Here is a 14,005-nt window from a genome sequence, read left to right as displayed (position 1 = left end):
TGGAATAGGGTGAGGGTTGAATCTTACCGAACCAAAATAGTCAAATAGGGAAGATCTTCCACTGCTGAAATGGTGAACATTACTGAAATCCAAAACAGGAATTCGCAATACAAAGAAAATAATCCAAATTGCATGCTAACAGCTTCCTACATGCTACACATAAATACCCCTTCAAACAAAATTACCGAAGGTTTACAAAAGAACGTTGACACAACAAACACCTACGGATAATTAATAAAAATTGGGCCCCGATATTAAATAAGTAAAGGTCATTTATAATATTATTTAAATTCTGGGACCATTAATTACTTAAAGTAGTTTACTAAAATTGGGGACATTACAAATCCTTGCTGCCCAAAGATTGCTTGTCTTCAAGCAATGCGCTAACTCCATAATCCCAAACCATGCATGGGCGTTGATAGCTATGTCTTCTAAAATCTCCATGCTTCTTTAGGATCTCATGTGCATAATTGAATTCAATCGAAATGAGTAGATCGCCACTAAGCCTCCACTGCACCACTCTGATATAAATATTGTTGTCCGAAAGCACCAGGATCCCATAGGAGCCAATCATAAAACACATTGATGCTTCGATCCAAAACCTTCATGAGATTATACAAACCAACCTCCTGTGAAATCTCATAACTTAAATTAATCTTGTTGCTTCCCTAAGGATGGTCGTGTATCAAGGCAGATACAATGCCTTCACTGCATGCATTGCACTCCAACCCAATTGCATACCACAATACCCGTACCAACCAATGTTGGCACCATGCCAGATGACATTTCCACTATGCCAATCGGTGTTGCCATAATGTCAACCAACACTACAATCATACCCGTACTAGTCAACAACATGTCAGTCAACACTACGTGAGGCGATGCTGCCATCGAACTTGTCAGTTGATACTACCATGCCAAATGATACTTCCATTATACTTCTCAATTCTGCCATACTACCATTCGACACTGCCACCATACCAGTATGAGTAAGCATCATGTCAATGAACACTTCGACCTTACTAGTTGGCACTACAGCATTGTTAATTGGCACTACTATATTGTCAATTAGCACTGCTACCATACCTACTCTAGTGGACACTTCCACAAGGACAAGTGACACTTCCACTATACCACTAATAGTCGAAACTGCCATTGTACCAGTACCAATTGGCACTATGCTAGCCGACTATTCCACAATACCAATCAGCGTTGTTACGAGTAAAGAGAAACTCTCCATTAAGCCTTTGTTGCTTTACTCTTATATAAACTTTATCGTGTCCGTAGTCACCAGGATCCCAAAGAAGCCAATCATAAACCGCATCGATGTCCAAATCCACAACCTTCATGTAATCACCAATCTCCTCAAGAACCTCACAGCTCATGTAGATCATATTGTTTTTATGAGGAAGCCTTTCACATGGAAAAATTACAATCATGGACGACCTACACACAACTGAAGGATAAACTACATGTTCAACCAATCGTGATCACTCCTTCAAAGAATCATCAGTATCATCTCCATGAAGTTGAACAACTGCTAGTAGAGCTTGCTCATTCGAAGGATCACTAATATGACCCGAATTTTCATCAAGTTGAACGAGTGTTGGTTTGATGAAATTAGTGCAAGCATCTTCTTTACCTTTTTCATCATCTTGAAGTTTCAGGTGCTCTCCACTTGTAGGCATAGAAACAAACTCTTGCAAATCCTCATGAGACTCTTCACTTTCCTAATCACTCTGACTGCTATCACCAAACTTTTAACCTTGTGCAATTGAGATGTCAATTTTTCTTCACAATGCTTAAATACATTATTGACCAGTCTACATGTTGCCATAGAAGGGACACATTCTAGATTATAAATAGCCCATAACATAGATATGATAGGTTGGGATATTTTATCCATCTCTTCAATGCATGAAATCATAGGTTTCGCCATAGCAACTGAAACCCTCATATCATGACACTCCTTAATTGTGACCAAGAAGTGATGAAACATATCATGAATCAAGTCTTGCAACTCTAGATCTAAGAAGAGATTACCTAGTTGGACATTTGCGCAATTTTCCAATATTGTAAATCTCTAAACAAATGGATCACCACTGAAGCTATCAAGGCTCTAAAAGTTTTCAACGATCAAATGTAATATTTCTATCATGGTGCTATCATCATACAATGCTCTAGGAACTGAAATTCTCAAGATCTCATAGAGACATATTGCAAGTCATGACCTTATTTCCTTGTCATGGTGTCTCAAGAGAATGGGTTGACTTAAGGCATCATTAATCAGAGATAAGATCCTCTATATAAATCTTGAAGGTAATTGGTCCACCTTACACAAAAATACTTCCAATATATCTAATGGATGATCAACAGCCTCACTAAGCTCGATGCCAATATTTTGTAGTGCCTTTATCCACCACTCTCCATCACTGTTGGGCACCATAGTGTGATCCCAATCCAAAAATCTCTCAACCATCCCAACAAGCTGGCAAGATCACTAGCTATAATACCACTATAATGTTCTTATTTTGCACTATGCTCGTTGGCCTTAGATTTCTCGTAAAGAACGTATGAAATCCTATACGGCAGTAAAAACAAGAGAAGACTGCCTTGTTCGTACGATAGTGAAACCCAACCTAAGGCATACAATAAGAATGAGAAGTCCTTACAATGGAGGGGAGATTGGTATGTTTGTATGGTGGGAGTGGCTAGTTTGTACACTGGTGGAAATATGACTGTATGGTGATATGAACTATTTGCCCCTTAGTGTTTCTAAAACACAACTTCTGCCACCTCCAATTGAAAATCAAATGTAGTGTCGAGGGATGGCAGATGGATAGCATACCGAGGGATGGTAGATAGCAGGACAATGTACTGAGGGATGGTGTTCCAAGGGATGGCGTACCAAGGGATGGTAGAGGGCAGAATGGCGTACAAAGGGATGGAAAATGGCAGGTGGCTAGATTACATACCGCAGGGTGGCGTACCAAGGGATGGCAGATGGTAGTTTGCAAGATGGATACAAAGGGATGGAAAATGGCGGATGGCAGATGGGAGTTGAGAGTTGAAAAATGACAAGATAGCAGATCGTAGAATGGTGGATGCAAAGTTAGGAGAATTAGAATCGTATCAGAATCGGCACGGTCGAATCGAATTGTGAATCGGCGATGAATCGCCCATGAATCAGCGATGAATCGGCAAATTTGAAAAAACCCTTTAAATGTAGAGATTTTAACAATTTAAGACATATTTCATGCACCCTTTAGTGAATATAACTTAAACACACTATAACATCATCAAATAGAAGTTAAAACTTAATATACGTAAACATGGAAGTTTGTGTTTACACCATGGGGTAAAGAGTTTTTATAAGACAGCTGCCTTAGTTATTATAAGACAACTTCACATCGAACACCTACTCCAATTGCTTCAAAGTGCATCACCCCTCTCGAAAGCCTTGCTCTGTTCTCTCCACCACAGACACTCAATGCCTGCAGCAGCTTCAGGTCTCATCAATTGGTCAGACTTCCCACGACTGATAACCACAGCGACTAGGGGTCTAGGGGGCAATGCCCCCAACAGGGTTGAGGGGTAGCACTCTGAAACCCACCAAATTAGCACTCTGAAACCCACACAAAATTGCATGAAACACAGTATTTTTGTGATTTTCTTCTAATTCCACACTCTTTCCGACAACCGCTAATGTTTTACTACCTGATTATGTCTTTCCCTTCCCTTGGGCATCATTCGTTATGCATTTTAAACATTTTTTATTTGTCGTCGTTTTTTTTTCTTTTAAAACCTATGGTTTTTCTTTTCTCTACTTCTCTCTCGCTTTTCCTCTCTTCTACTCATGCTTAACAATTAGAAGGCCCTTTAAGGTTATAACAAAGAGGAAAGGTAAAAAAGAAAGTTAAAAAAACATGTGATCTTTTTTATATTTACAACTTAACATCTTGCTGCCGCCAACCGATTCATGGCGACACTCAACGGCGATTCATGCAATTTTTGGAGTGAATCGCCGATACTAGCGATTCATCCAATGAAATCGCTGATCATGATTTTCGACACTAAAAAAATCAGCATGCGTGAATCTAATCGCCGAATCGGCGATTCACGCGATTTCAACACGATTCTAGAAACTATGGGTGGATGGCAAAGAGAAGATGGAAGATGGCAAATGGTAGATGGTAGGTTGCAAGATGGATACAAAAGGATGGAAAATGCCGGATGGCGGATGGCAGTTGGGAGTTGGCAAATGTAATGTTCCCATTATAAAATAAATAATAAATCAAACTTTTATAACAGGCCGATTGATTTAGTGTATCTCAGACCCATTTTTATTTTGTTTCCATAGTTTGTGTCGCCGTCGACTATATTTGTACACTCTCAAAGAGTTTCCCGAAGGGCATTTAAGCACGGCTTGTAGGTAGTTTATAGGTATGCTTTTTGGATTATATTTCTCTATACTATGAATTCTTGTTGGAGTTCTGGATTGTTCGCCATTTCGGAAGTGAAAGATCTTCCCTATTTGGCTCATGCGGTTTCGGTGGGATTCGACCCTCACTCTATTCCGTTGTTGCATGTATTACTTCGCTCGGCTCTGAAAAATCGGAGCACCATCTTTCGGCATATATTTAAGAAATTAATTGTATTCAAGTTTCTAATCTTGTATCCGATCTACTTGTGTTGTGTATGAACGAATTTCACATTCATTGTTGTAACGTGTGGCATCCAGACATTTCCTTACGGCTTTCTCTTTACCCGTACAGCGTCCATCACTCCCTTCCAGCATTACCATACGGCCTCCAGCATCGTCCCTACTCCCCTCCAGCATCATCCCTACTCCCTTGCAGCATCATCCCTAACGGCCTCCAACATCGTCCCTACTCCCCTCCAGCATTATTGTATGGCCTCCAGCATCATCTCTACTTCCCTCCAACATTACCGAACAGCCTCCAGCATCGTCCCTACTCTCCTCCAACATTATTGTACAGCCCCAATTTTAGTATCCGTACTTTGTGTTACATACCCAATAAAAATCAAGAACCATATTCTTGTTTGTCGCACGCACACAGAGGTTTGGAATATTACAGTGGAATCAGAGCTTTTGATCTTGCCTGCTTGTGAAAGTGAATGCAAGTTTATACTCGGAGGAGAAGACAAATTAACCCTATTGATAGAATGGCAAATCATCAAGATCCTACAACAGAACTCGTGAATCTTTTAAGAGAGCTGAATAGAAATCAAATGCAAATCAACGAAACCTAAAGGCTTATGCAGGAAAATCTACAAAAATTGGCCGAGGGAAAGACAACAGGAGAACAAAATGGGCATAGCAACGATTCTGTTTCCGGAAGGACAAACTTTCAGCCCTCTCGTTCTCGACCCTCAATACCTATCTTCCTTACAAGGACGAAAGCACCACAGAAAGGAAGAGAGGCCACTTTTGAGGAAATGCAAGAAAAACTTCGGGAAAATTGGCAGAACGCAAATATGGAAGGAGATATATCTTATAGAGACTATGTTGATCTAAGAATGAGATATTCTGGCAGAGAAAGTCGCGGTTATTTTAATGATGATCTCAGGAGAAAGATCGGAAAGGTGAACTTATCACCATTTGATGGATCTGGAGTCATTATCGCAAAGTCGTAGGTCCTAAAGGCAGATACCTATTTCTAACTCAATCCAATGCCTGAAGAGGAAGCAATCAAGTTCGCAGCACTTCATCAAGAAGGACTGGCGCATGAGTGGTGGCATCATGGTCTAGTCACTCTCGATCACGACCAAGTGACCTCTTATGTTGAGTTTACTGAGAGACTCATTGATCATTTCGATGGGAAGGATCCTGAGCTAAACTTCAAAGATCTAGCTCAGCTAAAGCAAACGGGCACGGTAGACAACTACGTCACTGAGTTACAAAGGTTGTTAGTAGTAGTCACGGACATCTCTAAAAGATGTTGCATTATGTGATTCATGAATGGGCTGAGAGAGCCTTTGAGAAGCTAGATCAAAGGGTTCAACCCATGTACACTCAACGAAGCTATTAAGAAGGTGCGTGACATGGCCACATCTTCCTCCAAAACTCACATAGTTACACCAACACCATCCCCACAAGAAGACAAAGACAAGGAGCCAATTCAGAAAAAACCTCAGTTTGATGAAGATTCTCGGCAAGAACTCCAGAGGAAAAAGCTCTGTTTCATGTGCAAAGAACCATGGGGTACTGGTCATCGCTACCTCGAGAAGGGAAAGATTCACTACATTGAGGTGATGCCTGATGATGACGAAGAACAAATACCTGCAGCGACTGATGAAGAAATTACCCAACAGGAGAGAATAAATGCCCTGATACAAAAGGGGGGTTCCATTGCTACCCTCACTACATCGACTGGAGGTGGTATTCTTAGAGTTTGTGGCACACTTCACAAAAAACGAGTCCCAATCATGATTGATAGTGGCGCCACACTCAATCTCATCAATTCATTCTTGGTCACTAGTAAAGCAGTTGAGCACGAAGGATTTGAGGTTAAGGTTGTAGGAGGAACCTTGTTACCCTGCACTCATGTGATCCCACAGCTACAAATTTCCATGGGAAACTATACCCTGGCAGAGGATTTCTTTGTCATAGATTTGGTTGATACTGATATCATTTTGGGCATCCAGTGGTTGGAAACTCTTGACCAGTACACCCAAAGTTTCAAAAGGATGGACTTTTCATTCGAGGCGGATGGCAAGAAGGTGTTGCTAAGAGGAATGTCAAATAAAGGATCAAGGGAAGTCACAATCAAAAAGATGGAGGCAATTTTTAAACAAGATTTGGCCCTAGACGTTGCAAGTAAAAACAAGATAGTCAACACCTCACCGCATTCATTGGATAAGTGGCGGGCTCATCTATTGGCTGAGTATTCCAAGAACACTTTTGCATGTGAGATGATGGATGGTTATGTACAGGATGAAAGATACAAGGTTATTGATGACATCATTTACTTCGACAGGAAGATCTACTTAGTGCCTAACTCGGAACTAAAGGAGCTAATTACGGAAGGTTTCTTAAAATTGGGTTTGCATTTGCTTTAGGACAAGCAAATTTTGGGACGGGAGGACTTAAATGTTCCCATTATAAAATAAATAATAAATCAAACTTTTGTAACAGGCCGATTGATTTAATGTATCTCGGACCCATTTTTATTTTGTTTCCGTAGTTTGCGTCGCCGTCGGCTATTTTTGTACACCTTCGGAAAGTTTCCTGAGAGGTATTTAAGCACGGCTTGTAGGTAGTCTATAGGTATGCTTTTTGGATTATATTTCTCTGTACTACAAATTCCTATTGGAGTTCTAGATTGTTCGCAATTTCGGAAGTGAAAGATCTTCCCTATTTGGCTCATGCGATTTCGATGGGATTCAACCCTCACCCTATTCTGTTGTTGCATGTATTACTTCGCTCGAATCTGGCAAATAGAGCACCATCTTTCGGCATATATTGAAGAAATTAATTGTATTCAAGTTTCTAATCTTGTATCTAATCTACTTGTGTATGAACGAATTTCACATTCATTGTTGTAACGTATGGCATTCGGACATTTCCGTATGGCTTTCTCTTTACCCATACGGCTTCCATCACTCCCCTCCAGCATTACCGTATGGCCTCCAACATCGTCCCTACTCCCCTCCAGCATCATCCCTAACGGCCTCCAGCATCATCCCTACTCCCCTCCAACATTACCGTATGGCCTCCAGCATTGTCTCTACTTCCCTCCAACATTAACGAACGGCCTATAGCATCGTCCCTACTCCCCTCCAGCATTATTGTATGGCCCCAATTTTAGTATCCGTACTTCGTGTTACATACCCAATAAAAATCACGAACCATATTCTTGTTTGTCGCACACACAAAGAGGTCAAGAATATTACAGTGGAATCAAAGCTTTTGATCCTTCCTGCCTGTGGAAGTGAATGCAAGTTTATACTCGGAGGAGAAGACAAAATAACCCTATTGATAGAATGGCAGATCATCAGGATCCTACGACAGAACTCATAAATCTTTTAAGAGAGCTGAACAGAAATCAAATGCAAATCAACGAAACCTAAAGGCTTATGCAAGAAAATCTACAAAAATTGGCCGAGGGAAAGACAACAGGAGAACAAAATGTGCATAGTGATGATTATGTTTCCGGAAGGACAAACTTTCAACCCTCTCACTCTCAACCCTTGATACCCATCTTCCTTCCAAGGACGGAAGCACCACAGAAAGGAAGAGAGGCCACTTTTGAGGAAATGCAAGAAAAACTTCCACAAGATTGGCGGAATGCAAATATGGAAGGAGATATATCTTACAGAGACTATGTTGATCTAAGAATGAGATATTCTGGCGGAGGAAGTCGTGGTTATTTTAATGATGATCTCAGGAGAAAGATCGGAAATGTGAACTTATTGCCATTTGATGGATCTGGAGTCATTACTGCACAGTCGTGGATCCTAAAGGCAGATACCTATTTCCAACTCAATCCAATGCCTGAAGAGGAAGCAATCAAGTTTGCAGCACTTCATCTGGAAGGAGTGGCGCATGAGTGGTGGCATCATGGTCTGGTCACTCTTGGTCAGGACCAAGTGACCGCTTATGTTGAGTTTACCGAGAGACTCATTGATCGTTTCGATGGGAAGGATCCTAAGCTAAACTTTAAAGATCTAGCTCAGCTAAAGCAAACAGGCACAGTAGACAACTATGTCACTAAGTTACAAAGGTTGTTAGTATTAGTCACGGACATCTCTAAAAGATGTTGCATTATGTGATTCATGAATGGGCTGAGAGAGCCTTTGAGAAGCTAGATCAAAGGGTTCAACCCATGTACACTCAACGAAGCTATTAAGAAGGTGCGTGACATGGCCACATCTTCCTCCAAAACTCACATAGTTACACCAACACCATCCCCACAAGAAGACAAAGACAAGGAGCCAATTCAGAAAAAACCTCAGTTTGATGAAGATTCTCGGCAAGAACTCCAGAGGAAAAAGCTTTGTTTCATGTGCAAAGAACCATGGGGTACTGGTCATCGCTACCTCGAGAAGGGAAAGATTCACTACATTGAGGTGATGCCTGATGATGACGAAGAACAAATACCTGCAGCGACTGACAAAGAAATTACCCAATAGGAGAGAATAAATGCCCTAATACAAAAGGGGGGTTCCATTGCTACCCTCACTACATCGACTGGAGGTGGTATCCTTAGAGTTTGTGGCACACTTCACGGAAAACGAGTCCCAATCATGATTGATAGTAGCGCCACACTCAATCTCATCAATTCATTCTTGGTCACTAGTAAAGGCCTGTGCGCAGTTGAGCACGAAGGATTTGAGGTTAAGGTTGTAGGAGGAACCTTGTTACCCTGCACTCATGTGATCCCACAGCTACAAATTTCCATGGGAAACTATACCCTGGGAGATGATTTCTTTGTCATAGATTTGGTTGATATTAATATCGTTTTGGGCATCCAGTGGTTGGAAACTCTTGACCAGTACACCCAAAGTTTCAAAAGGATGGACTTTTCATTCGAGACGGATGGCAAGAAGGTGTTGCTAAGAGGAATGTCAAATAAAGGATCAAGGGAAGTCACAATCAAAAAGATGGAGGCAATTTTTAAACAAGATTTGGCCCCAAACATTGCAAGTAAAAACAAGATAGTCAACACCTCACCGCATTCATCGGATAAGTGGCGGGCTCATCTATTGGCCGAGTATTCTAAGAACACTTTTGCATGTGAGATGATGGATGGTTATGTACACGATGAAAGATACAAGGTTATTGATGACATCATTTACTTCGACGGGAAGATCTACTTAGTGCCTAACTCGGAACTAAAGGAGCTAATTACGAAAGGTTTCTTAAAACCGGGTTTGCATTTGCTTGAGGACAAGCAAATTTTGGGACGGGAGGACTGTAATGTTCCCGTTACAAAATAAATAATAAATCAAACTTTTGTAACAGGCCGATTGATTTAATGTATCTCGGACCCATTTTTATTTTGTTTCCGTAGTTTGTGTCACCGTCGGCTATTTTTGTACACCCTCGAAAAGTTTTCTGACACGTATTTAAGCACGACTTGTAGGTAGTCTGTAGGTATGCTTTTTGGATTATATTTCTCTATATTGGGAATTCCTATTGGAGTTTTGGATTGTTCGCCATTTCGGAAGTGAAAGATCTTCCCTATTTGGCTCATGCGGTTTCGGTGGGATTCAACCCTCACCTTATTCCGTTGTTGCATGTATTACTTCACTCGGATCTGGCAAATCAGAGCACCATCTTTCGGCATATATTGAAGAAATTATTTGTATTCAAGTTTCTAATCTTGTATCTAATCTACTTGTGTTGTGTATGAACGAATTTCACATTCATTGTTTTAACGTGTGGCATCCGAACATTTCCGTACAGCTTTCTCTTTACCCTTACGGCTTCCATCACTCCCCTCCAACATCTTCCCTACTCCCCTCCAACATTATCGTACGACCTCCAACATCATCCCTAACGGCCTCCAGCATCGTCCCTACTACCCTCCAGCATTACTGTACGGCCTCTAGCATCGTCCCTACTCCCCTCCAGCATTACCGTACGGCCTCCAACATCATCCCTAACAGCCTCCAACATAGTCCCTACTCCCCTCCAGCATTACCGTACGGCCTCCAGCATCGTCCCTACTCCCCTCCAACATTACCGAACAGCATCCAGCATCATCCCTACTCCCCTCCAGCATTATTGTACGGCCCCAATTTTAGTATCCATACTTCGTGTTACATACCCAACAAAAATCAGGAACCATATTCTTGTTTGTCGCATGCATACAGAGGTCTAGAATATTACAGCAAATGACAAGATAGCAGATGGCAAGATGGCGGATGAAGGGATGGCAAATGGTAGGACAACATACCAAGGGATGAAGTATAGAGGGAAGGCGCATCGAGGAAGGTGTACTGAGGGATGACAAGTGGCAGGATGGCGTACCAAGGAGATGACATTCCAAAGGGTGGTATATGGAGGGATGGCATACCAAGGAGATGACATTCTGAAGGGTGGTATATGGAGGAATGGCATATCGAGGGATGGCATATGGTAGGTGGCAGGATGGTGTACCGAGGGATGGCAGATGGAAGATGGTGGCTAGCGGATGGCAATTGGCAGATCCTCAATAACTATAAATTCCCTGTTGAGTATCATTTTCACTACCTCAATCTCCAGTTGTTGAACACGTAGAATTAAATGGCCCATAGAATACATCAAAGAGCATCTTGCAGATATTTTCACAAATCCACTATGTGTTTGACACTTTTGAGTATGATAGATAGAAATTAGGGATTCTGCCCCTTCCTAGTGTACAGTAAATGCACCTGTGTGTGTGCAATGGGCCAAGTATATGCGCATTCCTTTTTAGATCAATGCTTGGCAATTTCCTCTCAGGGGGACCAAAATAAGTTTACTAGGGAGAGTTTTTCCTTTTGTCTTTGATGTCAAGGAGGAGAAGAACAAATGTTTTTGATATTGATAATAAGTTGTTTTCTTTGTTGTTGATGAATGCTACCGTCAATGTCAAGGGGAGATTGGTGGAATGTGATGTTGATGCTATTATTGTTGTTGACATTACATACCTTGGTTGATTGGATAAGGTTTTGATGTTTTAGTGATTTGCATTGGTGTGCTTCAAATCACGTGCTGCATTGATCTATCTTTGGTCATGTTTGTCTTGGTTCTGTTCATATTGTTCAGTGGTTACAAAAATAATTGAAGAGGCAGAAAAAACAATAATAATAGTAGCAATTGAAGTCGGATAGAATACGATGCCAAAGGCTGACCGATTTCGAACCTGTAACCAATAGGGACACTTCACTGCAGACTGCCAAAAAGAGGAGAGCCCCCAATATATCTGCAAGTGGTGTGGTCCTGTTGACTATGAGAACACAAATTGTCAAAGTTGTGAGTGAGCCTATCAAATTTCGACGAGTCAAGTGAGCAAGGGGTGTTGGCTTTCACGAGGGAAAAAGAAAAGAAAGCTACTTACCTAGAACCTTGCACAAAGGAGAGGTAACAAGAGGCTAAGGCCAAAGTCAAGAGGGAAATGATGGTGGAGTGAAGGTAAACAAATGATACTATAAGCACTTCGTTGTGTAAAAAGTCTCAAAAAAATAGTTTAAGCAGAGTGTTGCAGACTAAAGTGACTAAAAATTAAGGACCCACTCAATACTATGCCTTGGTTGAGAGTTGCTATCATGAGCACCACACGTTTGCCTACCCATACGACGGCTACCCACACAGAGATTCTAGTAAGCTCTTTAGTGGACCTAATGCTCCTAGTGGTGAACAACTGATCCAAGGGATATTTTCACCAAAAATTGAAGTATCTCCAAAACTCCAACAATCAGCATCAGTTTAAAATCCTCAAAATTCCGGACCTAACGCAATTTGAACGGGCAAAAACGAAGTCTGTATGCTCAAGTTACGACCAATCAAAGCTTGGTCAAACTCTGGTAGAGAGGCCATCAAAAAAGCAAAAACTTGAACTCCCGGGAATTGGTCAAAGTTGGTGCCAGGTCGAAGGTCTCGTCAAGAGCTTTCCGACAAAATCCGTTTCGTCAAAAACAGAGATCGCATGCGAAAACGGCACCCGATCGAAGTCCGAGGTGACGTGGCATAAAAAAAAATAATAATAATAATAAATTATTATAAAGCGCCGCCTTTTTAAAAAAATGCATTTGGTGGCTGGCGAGGTCGAACCCGCGACCACCAGGTATCAAACTTCGACCGGTGGCTGTTGCGCCACCGGTGTTCTTCAAAATAGACTTGGCACCATTCATATTTAAGTCTTATCTACCGGAAATCCCGTATTAAAAGGGCTTGCACCATTACGGTGCGCGATGGGTTTAAAGATATATTTAGCCAGTTTATATTTAACCCTTAACAAACCCACCACCTTTTAAAATAAGGTTAATTTGTTAATGGGTTGTTATTATTTTAACCCCACATTTGGATATAGCCAAATCTTCTAAAATGGCTAAGGGGTATTTTCGAGGGGTAGTTGTTGAAAAGCCCTATTTTTATATTAATTGGTTTTAGCCTAATTTTGGCTAAATTTATGTATAAAAGGGGGTTATTTTATGCCTTTGGGGAGATCATTGAACAGAGGGAGAATTCAGAATTGCTGAGCTTGGAGAGAATTTGCTAGGACATTTTTTAGTCCTGCACACCAGAATGATGCTGCTATGCTTTAGAGGGAATGAAGTTGTAACACTATACCAGATTCTTGGAGTTAATCAGATCGGTCCTCCTATTGGAGCAGGACCCAGAGACGTAGTCCATACCGGATGAACTCCGAAATCAAATGTGTTGTGTCCCTTTTCTCTCATTACTTTTTCTATCTTTTAAATTTGTGTTGTTCTTACTTTTCAATTGCGTTAATTTAATTCGTTAAAAGTATTAAATTAACTTCATGTAATTGGTTAGCATTCCTCTATAATCATCCTAGATCCTAGTAATCGGATCAATGATAGAAGACGCCTTGCTATAGTGGAGATGGGTATATTGTGTACCATCTACACTGACACCATTGCAGTGGAGGTTTAGGGGTGAACATGTCATAGGAGGAGACAAAAGAAACAAGGGAAGCCGATGCTATGGCTGTCAACATTCAATCTAGTGGGTGTTGACCAACATAGGATCAAGCCATTCGAAACTTGTTCTCCAACAGTATGAAACTTTTTCAACTAAGTTTCGCATATCTCTAAGATAATTCACTGTTTAATTGGCCAACATTGATCAACCAATTGTTCCCAATTTGTATATTGAATCCTTTTATTGAAGGTTTTCATCAAGTCCTTTTTGTTTTTTCATTTTGTTAGCCTATGCTTGATTTTTGAAACTATTGAGAAAGTCAACTGAAAAACACATAAATAAAAGTCCAGCAATGACAAAAGTGGGACTCAAGACTTGAAAGTTCTTAAAATTACTCACAGCAATCAA

The 14,005-nt window shown here is 41.0% G+C and overlaps 1 protein-coding gene across 6 annotated transcripts in view; it reads right to left on the bottom strand.

Annotated features, from left to right (window-relative positions):
* The window catches only part of LOC149540592 (RNA pseudouridine synthase 7-like), a 232,021-nt gene that overhangs the window by 99,660 nt on the left and 118,356 nt on the right, over window positions 1–14,005 (bottom strand). The gene's annotated exons all lie outside the window — the stretch shown is intronic.

Source organism: Cupressus sempervirens, chromosome 9 (genome assembly GCF_028749045.1).
Source record: "Cupressus sempervirens isolate cs-2001-9-10 chromosome 9, ASM2874904v1, whole genome shotgun sequence".
NCBI lineage: Eukaryota > Viridiplantae > Streptophyta > Pinopsida > Cupressales > Cupressaceae > Cupressus > Cupressus sempervirens.
The sequence above is the reverse complement of the archived record's forward strand: the minus strand, read 5'-3'. Positions and strand labels throughout refer to the sequence as shown.